The sequence below is a fragment of the Macaca thibetana genome, chromosome 14 (assembly GCF_024542745.1).
Source record: "Macaca thibetana thibetana isolate TM-01 chromosome 14, ASM2454274v1, whole genome shotgun sequence".
NCBI lineage: Eukaryota > Metazoa > Chordata > Mammalia > Primates > Cercopithecidae > Macaca > Macaca thibetana.
In genome coordinates this window covers 2492595-2506124 of record NC_065591.1, presented here as the reverse complement: position 1 = coordinate 2506124, position 13530 = coordinate 2492595, and the positions used below count along the sequence as shown (strand labels likewise).

Sequence of the window (13530 nt, the reverse complement as noted above, 5' to 3'; positions counted from 1 at the left end):
TCCATAAGTATTATGTATCAGTCAAAAAAAAAAAAAAAAAGAGAGAAAAGAGAAATCAAAAAAAAAAAAAAAAAAAAAAAAAGACATTCTTCACAGAAATAGAAAAAACACAATCCTTAAACTTGCATGGAACCACAAAAGACTGCAAATAGGACAAACAATGCTGAGCAGGTAGAATGAAGCTAGAGGCACCACACTGCCTGACATCAAAATACAGTCAACTCTTCAACAACATAGATTTGAACTGTGTAGGTTCACTTATATGTGGATTTTCCCCATAATCTAACAAGGATAGAATGCAGTATTCACAAAAGTGAAAACCATGTATACAGATGGCTAACATTTTGTATATGTGCATTACACAGGGCTGACTCTGGGACTTTAATATACATGGCTTTTGGTATATACAGGGGGGCCTGGAAGCAATCCCCCATGTATACAAAACAGTGGTAACCAAATTAGCATGCAATGGGCATAAAACAGACATATAGACCAATGGAACAGAATGGAGAACCCAGAATTAAATCCATTTATTTACAGACAACTGGTTTTTGACAAAGGTGCCAAGAATACACTTCAGGGAAAGGACACTATGTTAAACGCATCATGTTGGGAAAACAGGATATCCATATGCAGAAGAATGAAACTAGACTATCTCTCAGCATATAAAAAAATCAACTCAAAATTGATTAGAGATTTAAACATGAGACCTGAAGCAAACAGTACTAGAAGAAAACAGAAGGGAAATCCTTCAGGATATGGGTCCAGGCGAAGATTTTATGGGTAAGACTTTATAAGCACAGGCAACAAAAACAAAAGTAGACAAATGGGACTATATCAAACTAAAAACCTACATGTAAAAGGAAATAATAAACTGTTAAGAGAGATCCTGCAGAATGGGAGAAAATATTCATCTGACAAGGGATTAATATCCAGAATATACAAGGAATTCAAACAATTCAACAGCAAAAAACACCAGATTATCTGATTTAGAAATGTGCAAAATAGAACAACTGGCCAACAGGTATGTGAAAAAATGTTCAACATCTCTCATCACAGAAATGCAAGTCAAAGCCACAATGATACATTATTTCACCTCAGTTAGAATGGCTGTTTTCAAAAAGACAAAAAATAACAAATGCTGGCAAGGATGCAGAGAAAAGGGAAATAATACATTATTTATGGGAATATAAATTAGTGAGTCATTAAGGAAAATACTATGGTGTTTGTCAAAAAAATTAAAAGTAGACTACCACACAGTTTGACAATCCCACTACCAGGTATTGACTCAAAGGAAAGGAAATCAGTATATAGAAAAGATATTTGCATTCTCATATTTATTGCAGTAGTGTTCACAACAGTTAAGATATGGAATCAACTTAAATCTCCATCAGCAGATGAATGGAGAATGTGGTATGTAAACACAATGGAATATTGTTCAGTCATAATAAAGCATTAAGTCCTGTCATTCACAGCAACATGGATGAACTTGGAGAATATGTTAAATGAAATTAGGCACAGAAAGATGGAGGATTTTGACTGCTCATAAAACAGAGAAATGATATTTGAGGTGATGAATATGATTTGATTATGACACATTGTATACATGTATCAAAATATCACTGTATATCCCATAAATATCTACAATTATTACATGTTGACTAAAAATAAAAGGACACAAAGAAAAAGACTCCTAGAAGAAAAACCCACAAGGAGCATCATAATGGTGAAAAGACTGAGAGCTTTTCCTCTAACATCAGGAATAAAGCAAGATGCCTACTTCAGCCATTATATTAAACATAGTAGTAGACTTTCTAGCCAGAGAATGTAGAAAAGAAATAAAGGCATCCAAATTGGAAAGGAAGAATTAAAATTATATTTGTTCATAGATATGATCATATATGTAGAAATCCCTGAAAACTCACCACAAAAACTGAATAAATTAATTCAGCAAAGTAGCAGGATAGTAAGTCAGTATACAAAATTCAGTTGCATTTCTATACATTAATCACAAACAATCTGAAAGGGATATTATGAACACAACTCTATTTACACAACAGCATCAGGACACTCAGTCTTGGCCACCAAGGACCCTTGTAATGTTTGCCATTGCTGACCTCAGCTGATGGAGCTGCAAGAAGTGTATTCCATTATATTCTCACCTGGGCTACAGCTGCTGCACCCTACCTACTTAACACTCCATCAAGTGAGCAGATTTCAATTCATTGTAACAAGAAACAGAAAACCTAAGGAAACATAGCACCCACCAGAGAAATACAATAATTTTCAGGGACTGACTCCAAAGAAATTGGGATACGTTAATTGCCTTACAGAAAATTAAAAACGACTGATTTAAGGAAGTTCAGTGTGCTACCAGAGAAGAGAGAAATCATTAATACACAAAAGGAGACATTTAATAAAGAAATAGAAATCCTAAAAAATTACCAAACATTTTGGAGGTGAATATAATGCATGAAATTAAACGTGAAATAGAAAGCAGCAGCAGCAGACTTAATCAAATAGAAGGAGGAATTTGTCAACTGGAGGATAAATTATTTGAAAATATCCAGTAGAGGAGAAAAATAAAGAATGAAAAGGTAGTAAGGGAAGTTTACAGGATTTATGGGACACCAGCAGGAGAGTGAATGTTCACACAGGATTTATAGAAGGAAAGGAGAGAGGTAAAGGGTGGAAGGCTAATTGAAAGAAATAATGGCTGAAAACTTCCCATATCTGAGGTTCTCCCCAGATTTATGGACATCTAGGTACATGAAGCTCAAAGAATTACAATTAGGTTCCATCTAAAAGAGATTTCACCTAGATATATTACCATCAAACTGTAAAAAATGGAAGACAAGATAATTTTGAAAGTGGCAAGATGAATAAAGTTCTTACATCTACAGGAACCTCCATAAGGCTATCAGTGGATTTCTGAGCAGAAACTTTCCAGGCCAGGAAACAACAGAATTATATATTCGAAGTTCTGAAAGATTAAAAAAACTGCCATCTGAGAATACATTACACAGCAAAGCTGTCCTTCAGATATGAAACAGATACAAGACTTTCTCAGGTAAACAAAAGTTGAGGGAGTTTATCACCAACTACTCTTACCTTACAAGATATGCCAGAGGGAGTTATTCAAGCTTAAATGGAAGGATGCTAATTAGTAACATGAAAACATACGAAAGTACAAAATTCACTGATAAATAAATAAATATATAGGCAACTTAAGAATACTCTAATAGTGTAATGGTAGTATATAAGTCACATAACTCTAGTATAAAGGTTAAAAGAAAAATAATTAAAAATTACTATCGTTTTAATAATTTCTCAATGGATACACAATATTAAAAGGTATACCTTGGGGCATCAAAAATAAAATGTAGAGGGGGAAGTATAAGATCAAAATATTCCCCCCAAACAAAGAGGGGACAATCCCAACTTATTTTACAAGGCTAGCATTGCTCTCATACTAAGGCCAGACAAGGACAATATAAGAAAAGAAAATAACTGGCCAATATTTTTTATGACAGTACACTTAAAAATTTTCAATCAAATGTGATCAAACTTAATTTAACCACACATTAAAAAAATCATATATCACAAACACATGGGATTTATCCTTAGTACATAAGGACAGTTAAATGTATATATGCAATAAATGGGATACATTACATTAATAAAATCAAAGATAAAAATCATACAATCATTTTGATAAGTGCAAATAATGCAGTTCACATAATTCAACATCCTTCCATGATAAAAACTGTGAACAAATTAGGTATAGAAGGAATGTACTGCAACACAATAAAGGCCATATATGAAAAGCCCACAGCTAACATCATACTCAATGCTGAAAAGCTGAATGCCTCTCCTCTAAGATGAGGAACAAGAAAAAGATATTCTCACCACTTCTATTCAACACAGTACTGGAAGTCCTAGCCAGAGGAATTGGGCAAGAAAAACAAATAAATACACTTGAATCAGAAAGAAGGAAGTAAAATTGTCTCTGTTTGCAGATGATACGATCATATATGTAGAAAATGCTACAGACTCCACAAAAAACACTTGTTAGAAGTAATAATCTAATTCAGTAAAGTGTCAGGATACAAAATCAGCATTCAGAAATCATTTGCATTTCTATACACCTAATAATGAACAACCTGAAAAACAAATTAAGAAAACAATTTCATTTAAAATAGCATCAAAAAGAAGAGAGCTCCTAAATAAATCCTTTCATATATGAACACATGATTTCTGACAAGCATGCCATGTCCATTCAATGGAGAATGGATTACCTTTTCAACAAATTGTGTCAGGAAAACTGGATATCTTCATGTGAAAGAATGAAGTTGAGACCTTTACCTAACTCCATATACAAAAATTAACTCAAAGTGGACCACAAACCTAAATGTATGACCTAAAACTATAAAACTCTTAGAAGAAAACATGGGGCAAAAACTGCATGACATTGGATTTGGTATTGATTTCATTTGGATATGAGATAATACCAAAGGCACAGGTAAAATAAAAAATAGAGAAATTGGACTGCATAACATTTAGGCATACATTTAACCAAGGAAGTAAAAGACCTAGACACTGAAAACTATGAAACATTGAAAGAATTCTAAGATGACACAAATAAATGGAAAGATATCTGGTGTTTGTAGATCAATAGAATCAATATTGCTGAAATATCTATACTACTCAAAGTGATCTACAGATTCAAGGCAATGCCTATCAAATTTCCAGTGACTTTTGTTCACACACATATACAAAAAAATCCTAAAATTTGAAAGAAACTACAAAAGACTTTAAAGATCTAAAGCATTCTTGAGCAATAAGAACAAAGAGGCATTACACATGCTTATTTTGAATTATATTTCAAAGTTATAGCAACCAAAACAGCATGGTACTGGTATAGAAATAAACCAGTGCAACAGAATAGAAAGCACAGAAATAAACCCACACATTTATGGTCAACTAATCTTTGACAAAGACAACAAGAGTACATAATGGGGAAAGGGTACTCTCTTGAATGGCACTGGGAAACCAGGATATCCATATGCAAAAAAATGAAATTGGAACCTTACCCTACACTTTACAGAAAAGTGAATAAGATTTAAACATATGACCTGAAACCATAAAACCTATAAAAGAAAACAGGGGAAAACTCCTTGCCATTGGTCTTTGTGATGATTTTTTAGATGTGACATCAAAAGCACAAGGAATAAAAAGCAAAAATAAATTAGAACTACATCAAACAAAAAAGTACACAACAAAGGAAACAACAGAATGGAAAGGCAGCACATGTAGTGGGAGAAAATATTTCCAACCATATATCTGACAAGCTATAAATATCAATATAAGGAACTCATATAACTAAATAGCAAAAAAATCTTCATAATCCCATTAATAACCTGTTAAGATGGACAAGGGACTGAAGAGACATTTATCCAAAGAAGACATACAGATGGTCAACAGGTATATGAAAAGGTGCTTAACATCACTTATCATCAGGGAAATGCAAATCAAAACCACACTGAGATATCACCTCACAACTGTTAGAATAGCCATTATCAAAAAGTCAAAAGATAGCAAGTGTTGGTGAGGATGTGGAGAAAAGGTGTCCCTTATACATTTTTGTTAGGAATGTAAATTGATACAGTCATTATGGAAAACATGATAGATCTTCTTTACAAAATTAAAAATGGAACTGCTATATAATCCAGCAGTCTCAGTTCTGGGTATATCTAAGGAAAACAAAGTCAGTATCCTGAAGAGGTATCTGCACTCCCATGTTCATTGCAACATTACAGTAGTCAAGAAATGAACAACATAGTGTTCATTTATGGATGAGTGGATAAAGAAATGTGGACCAGGCATGGTGGCTTGTACCTGTAATCCCAGTACTTGGGGGTGGCCAAGGTGGGAGATAGCTTGAACATAGGAGTTTGAGTCCAGCCTGGGAAACATAGTGATACCCTATTCTATATAAAATTTTAAAAATTAGCTGGACATGGGGGCACATGACTGTGGTCCCAGCTACTCGGGAGGCTGAGGCAGGAGTATCACTTGAGTCCAGGAGGCTGAGGCTACAGTGAACTGTGATTGTGCCACTGTACTCCTGCCTGGATGACAGATGGAGATCCTGTCTCAAAAAGAAAGAAAGGAAGAAAACATTGTGTGTGTGTGTATCACCAAAATCCCAAATAAACACATCACATACACACACACACACACACACACACACACAAAATGAAATATTCATCCTTTAAAAAGTAGGAAATCATGCAATTTGTGACAACATAGATGAACCTGGAGGATATTATGCTAAGTGAAATAGCCAGACACAGAAAGACAAATACTGCACTATCCCAGTTACATATGGAATTCTAAAAAGCTTGAACTCAGAGAAACAGAATAGAAGGGTGGTTACTAGGGGTCAGGGAGTGGGGGAATTAGGAAATGTTGGTTGAAGGGTAAAACGTAGAGTTATCAGATGAATAAGTTCTTGAGACATAATGTCCAGATTGGTGACTATAGTTAATATATTCTAACTTGGAATTTGCTAAGAGTATAGCTTAGGTTTTCTGACCACACACACGCACACATGTGGCAACTACGTGAGGTATATGTTAATTGGCTTGATTGTAGTAATCATTTCACAGTAGGTAAAATATGTTCTTAAATATATGCACTTTTAATTTGTCAATTATACCTTAATAAAAGCTGAAAAAAGCGTCAAGAATAACATACTTAGGAATCAACTTTACCAAGGAGGTGAAAGTCTTGTACAATGAAAATTATAAAACAATGCTGAAAGAAATTAAAGTAGACATAAAGGGAAAACACATCCTATGTTCATGGATTGGAAGACCAATATTGTTAAGGTGTCAATACCACACAAAACAATCTACAAATCCAAGAGAATCCCAATAAAAATCCTAATGATGTTATCTGCAGAAAGAAGAAACCCCATCCTAAAATTCATATGGAATCTCAGGGGACCTTGAATAGCTAAAACATTCTTGAAAATGATGAACAACATTGGAGGACTCACACTTTCTGATTTCAAAACTTACTACAGGCCAGGTAAAATGGCTCACACCTGTAATCTCAGCACTTTTGAAGGCTGAGGTGGGAGGACTGCTGAGCCCAGGAGTTTGAGACCAGCCTGGGGAACACAGGGAGACCTCATCTCTACAAAAAATAAAATAATCGGCCAGGTGTAGTGGTAAACACTTGTATTCCCAGCTACTCAAGAATCTGAAGTGGGAGGATTGCTTGAGCCTGGGAGATTGAGGTGGCAGTAAGCAGTGATAATGCCATTGTACTCCAGCGTGGGCAATAGAATGAGAATGTCTGAAAAACAAACAAAAACCCCAACTTATTACAAAGCTACAGTAATCAAAACTATGTGGTATTGATATAAAGAAAGATGTAGAGACCAATGGAATTCAATAGAGAGCCCAGAAATAAACCATTGTATACATGATCAAATGATTCCTGAGAAGAGTGCCAAGAGCATTCAATAGGGAAAGTGCTGTATTTTCAACAAATGGTGCCAGGAAAACTGAAGTTGAGACCCTTACCTAATACTATGTACAAAAATTAACTAAAGAGAATGAAGTTCAGATCCTTACCTAACACCATGTATAAAAGAGAATGAAGTTGAGACCCTTACCTAACACCGTGTAGAAAAACTTACTCAAAATGGGTCAAAGTCCTAAAACTATAAAGTCTTATAAGGAAACATAGGGGAAAAATTTTACATCATTGGATTTGGCAGTGCTTCTTGCGTATGACACCAAAGGCACAGGCAATAAAAGTAAAAATAGATAAATTGTACTTGCACAGGCAATAAAAGTAAAAATAGATAAATTTAAAAAATTTACATTGTGTACATTAAAAGAATATCAACTAAGTAATAAGACAACCTACAGGATGGGATAAAATATTTGCAAATCACATACCTGATAAGGGATTAATGCCCAGATTATATAGAGAACTTCTAAAAGTCATCACCAAAAAACAATGCAACTGAAAAATGGGCAAAGGGGCCGGGCACAGTGGCTTATGCCTGTAATCCCAGTACTTTGGAGGCCAAGGCAGGAGGATCACGAGGTCAGAAGATGGAGACCATCCTGGTTAACACAGTGAAACCTCATCTCTACTAAAAATACAAAAAACTAGCCGGGCGTGGTGGCAGGCGCCTGTAGTCCCAGCTACTCGGGAGGCTGAGGCAAGAGAATGGCATGAACCCGGGAGGTGGTGCTTGCAGTGAGCTGAGATGGTGCTACTGCACTCCAGCTTGGGCAACAGAGCGAGACTCCTTCTCAAAAGAAAGAAAGAAAGAAAGAAAAAACATGGGCAAAGGACTTGGACAGACATATCTCCAAAGAAGGTATACAAATGGAAATTGTACATGAAAAGTTGTTTAACGTCACCGATCATGAGGAAATACAAGTCAAAACTACAACCCTACATACACTCAGACGACTACTATTAAAAAACAATCACAGCCTAAGCAACACAGTAAGACCCATCTCTGGTACCAGCTACGTGGGAGGTTAAGGTGGGAGGATCGCTTAAGCCCAGAGGTCTAGGTTGAGGCTGCAGTGTGCCATAATCACACCACTGCATTCCAGCCTAGGTGACAGAGCCAGACCTTGTCTCAAAAAAGTCCCAAATAAACAGAAAATAACCAGTGCTGGTAGGGACATGGAGAAATTGGAATCCTTGTGCACTGTTAGTGGGAATGCAAAATGGTGCAGCCTCTATGTTAAACAGTTTGGTGGTTCCTTCAAAAATTAAAAACAGAATTATCTGATCCATCAACTCTACTTCCGTGTATTTACCCAGAAGGATTAAAAGCAGAGTCTCAAAGATATATTTGTGTACCTGTATACCCATGATTATAGTGGCATTATTTAGACCAGTTAAAACATCAGTGCAAACCAAATGTCCATGGATGAATGGATAAGCAAAATGTGGTGTATACATACAATGTAATATTATTCAGCTTTAAAAATAAAAAAGAAATTCTGACACATGCCACGACATGGATGAACCTCGAGGCCATTATGTTAAATGAAATACAGCAGTCACAAAAAGAGTACTGTATGTTTCCACTTACATGAGGTAGAATAGTCAAATCAGAGACATAGAAAGTAAAAGGTGGTTTTCAAGAGATGGAGGTGGTGGGGGAATTAGGGAATTATTGTTTAATGGATATAGAGTTTCATAATTACAAATGACAAGTGTTATGGAGATGGATGATAGTGATGATTGCACAACATTGTGAAAGTATCTAATACGTTCACTGAATTGTACACTAAAATTGGTTAGGATGGTAATTTTTATGTTAAGTGTATTTTACCACAATAAAAGATTTGGAAATCAACAATAAACAGAAATCCCAGAAGATAACATAAGAAGAAATCTAGATGATCTTTAGTTTGGTGATGACGTTTTAGATATGACACCAAAGGCATGATTCATGAAAGAAATAATTGATAAGCTGGACTTTGTTAAAAATAAAAGTTTCTGCTCTGTAAAACATACTCTCAAGAGGATGAAAGGACAGGCCACAGAAGGGAGACAATACTTGTAAAAAATATATCTGATAAAAGACTGTTATCCAAAATATAGAAAGAACCTTAAAAACTTAACAATTAGAAAACAAACAACCTGATTACAAAATGAACTGAAGACCTTAACAGACATCTCACCGATGAAGATACACAGACAGCAACTAAGTATACGAAAAGATGCCCCACATCTTATGTCATTAGGGAAATGGAAATTAAAACAAGAAATGTGATATATCTACACGCTTATTAGAATGGCCAAAATTCAAAACCCTGACAGTACCAAATGCTTGCCAATATGTGGGGCAACAGGAACACTCATCCATTGCTGGTGGGAATGCAAAATGGTACAGCCACTTTGACATACACCATTAATGGGAATGTAAAGTAGTGCAGCCCTGGTGGAAAAGAGTTTGGTGGTTCTTCAAAAAATTAAAAATGGAATTATCACAGGATCCATCAATTCCACTTCTGAATGTGTATATATATCCCCCAAATAATCCAAAGTATATTGAAATTGGTGGTTTCTTATAAAATTAAACATTTTCTTACCATGCAATTCAGCAATCACATCCTTGGTATTTACTCAAAGGAGGTGAAGACTTACATTCACATAAAAATCTGCACATAGATGTTTACAGAAGCTTTATTTGTGATTGTTGAAATTGGAAGCAACCGAGATGTCCTTCCGTAGGTGAGTAGACAGATAAACTGTAGTACATCCAGGCAATGAAATACTATTCATCACTAAATAGAAATGAGCTATAAAGCCATGAAAAGATAGGGAGGTAATTAAAAAACATATTACTATGTGAAATAAGGCAATGTGAAGATACTACATACTATATGATTCCAATCATATTGCATTTCAGAAAAGACAATGCTATGGAGACAGTAAAAAGTTCAGTGGTTGCCAAGGGTTGGTGGGGAAGAAGGGATGAATAGGCAGTGCAGAGTACTTTTAGGGCAGTGAAAATGTACAAATGTATATAAATATACAGTATCTGTATGATACTATAATGGTAGATACATGTATATTAGTCTGTTCTCACACTGCTATAAAGAACTACCTGAGACTGGGTAATTTGTGAGAAAATATGTTTAATTGACTCACAGTTTTGTAGACTGTACAGTAAGCATGACTGGCAGGCCTCAGAAACTTAAAATCATGGTGGAAGGCGAAGGAGAAGCAGGCACATCTTTACCATGGAGAGGGAAAGAAAGCGAGATGGGAAGTGCCACACACATTTAAACAACCAGAACTCATGAGAACTCACTTACTATCATGTGAACAGCAAGGGGAAGTTTGCCCCCATGATTCAGTCACCTCTCACCAGGCCATCTCCCCTGACACATGGGGATTACAGTTCTAGATGAAATTTGGGTGGGAACACAGAGCCAAACCATATCAACATGTTCCACATTTGTAGAAACCCACAGAATGTATACCCCAAGAGTGAGCCCTAATGTTAACTAGGGACTTTGATAATAAAGTATAAATGCAGATTCATAAGTTGTAACAAAGTTGCCACTCATAAGTTGCCACTCATAAGTTCATAAGTTGCCACTCTGGTGGGAGAGTTGGTAATGGGAAAAGCTGTGTATGTATGGGTGCAGTGGGTATATGGGAAATCTCTGTACTTTCCTCTCAATTTTGCTGAACCGTAAAACTGCTCTAAAAAGATAAAGTCTTTAAAATACACATAAACACATACAGACAATCGAATAGAGCATTGTAATGGTACATTACCGAAAATCAACAAACACAAAAAAAGGCAGTAAGGGAGGAAATGTTGTATTTAAAAAGTGTAAGGGGGGGAAAAAAAGGCACAAAATGTCAGAATTTCTTTTTTATAAGTACTTTAAATGTAAATTGATTAAATTCTCCAAAAGGCAGAGGTTAGCAGAATGGATTTAAAAGAAAACCATCAACCTATGTTATTTATAACAAATTCGCTTTTGATCTAAAGACACAAGTAGATTGAAAGTGAAAGAATGAAAAATGATGTTTCATACAAATAGTAACCTAAAGAAAGCTGGAGGTAAGTATACTAATAAAAGAAATAAACTTGAATTTTAAAATTGTTAGAGGAGACAAAAGAGGACATTACATACTGAGAAAATGGTAAATTACTCAAGACTTTGTAATTGGAAATGTAGACACACCAAAATATAGAGCCCCAGAATATAAGAAAATATATTGACAGAATTGGAGTTTAAAAGACAGTTCTACAATAATGCTTAGGGACTTCAGTAAGTTACTTTCAGCAATGGGTAGAATCAAAGAAGAAATGAAAACAGAAACTTAAAAATATCTTCAGACAAATGACAGTGGAAACACAACATACCAAAAGCAAAACATTCAGCAAAAGCAGTTCTAAGAGGGAAGTTTACAGTGCTAAATGCCTTGCCTACATTAAAAAAAGAAGAGATATCTCAAATAAATAGCCTAAAATTATACCTCAAGGAATTAGAAAAAGAAGAACAAACTAAAGCCAAAGTTAGCAGAAGGAAAGAATAAAGATCAGAACAGAGACAAATTAGAATAGAAAAACCATAGGGGAAAAAAGTCAATAAAACTAAGACTTCAATTTTTGAAACAAAGAATTGATTTTTGAAAAATAAAATCAACAAACTCTTGGACCAAGAAAAAGAGAAGACAAAATCAGAATGAAAATGGAGAATATATTACAACAGGTACTTCAGAAATAAAAAGGATCATAAGGGACTTTTATGAACAATTATATCCAAACAAATTGAATAACCTAGAGGAAATGGATAAATTGCTAGAAAAAATACAACCTGCTAAGATTAAATCAGGAATAGAAAGCCTGAACAGACCAACAGCAAAGAGATCACAGTGGTAAACTAAAGAGCTTCTGCAAAGCAAAAGAAATTATCAGTAAACAGACAACATATACAATGGGAGAAAAAATATTTGCAAACTGTTCATCTGACAAAGGTCCTATATCCAGAATCCATAAGGAACTTAAACCGATCAACAAGCAAAAAACAAATAATCCAATTGAATCGGCAAAGGACATGAACATACATTTCTTAAAAGAAAATACACAAGTAGCCAAACAAAAAAACATGCTCATGATCACTAATAATCAGAAATGTGAGTCACAGCCACAATGAGACCAGGCGCAGTGGCTCACACCTGTAATCCTAGCACTTTGGGAGGCCGAGGCACGTGGATCATCTGGGGTCAGGCATTCGAGACCATCCTGGCCAACATGGTGAAACTCCGTCTCTACTAAAAACACAAAAAGTAGCCAGGTGTGGTGGCAGTCACCTGTATTCCCAGCTACTCGAGAGGCTGAGGCAGGCGAATTGCTTGAACCCGGGAGGTGGAGGTTGCAGTGAGCTGAGATTGTGCCACTGCACTCCAGCCTGGAAGACAGGGCAAGACTCTGTCTCAAAACAAACAAACAAAAAAAAAAACAACAAAAAAAACCCCACCAAGTCATAATGAGATACCATCTCACACCAGTCAGAATGGCAATTATTAAAAAGTCAAAAAAATAAAAGTGGCTGGGAAGGCTGCAGAGAAAAGAGAACACTTAAACACTGTTGGCAGGAATACAAATTAATTCAGCCATTGTGGAAAGCAGCTTGGAGATTTCTCAAATGAAAAACTGAAAACAGAACTACCATTTGACCCAGCAATCCCATTACTGGATATATATTCAAAGGAAAATAAATTGTTCTATCAAAAAGACACATGCACTTGTATGTTCATCACAGCACTATTCACAATAGCAAAGACATGGAATCCACTTAGATGCCCATCGATGGTGGATTGGATAAAGAAAATGTGGTACATGTACACCATGAAATACCACGCAGCTGTAAAAATGAATGAACTCAGCCAGGTGCGGTGGCTCTCACCTGTAATCCCAGCACTTTGGGAGGCCAGGCAGGTGGATCACCT

The 13530-nt window shown here is 35.6% G+C and overlaps 1 protein-coding gene across 3 annotated transcripts in view; it reads right to left on the bottom strand.

Moving 5' to 3' along the window:
* Positions 1 to 13530, bottom strand: part of KCNQ1 (potassium voltage-gated channel subfamily Q member 1) — a 403706-nt gene that overhangs the window by 212503 nt on the left and 177673 nt on the right. The gene's annotated exons all lie outside the window — the stretch shown is intronic.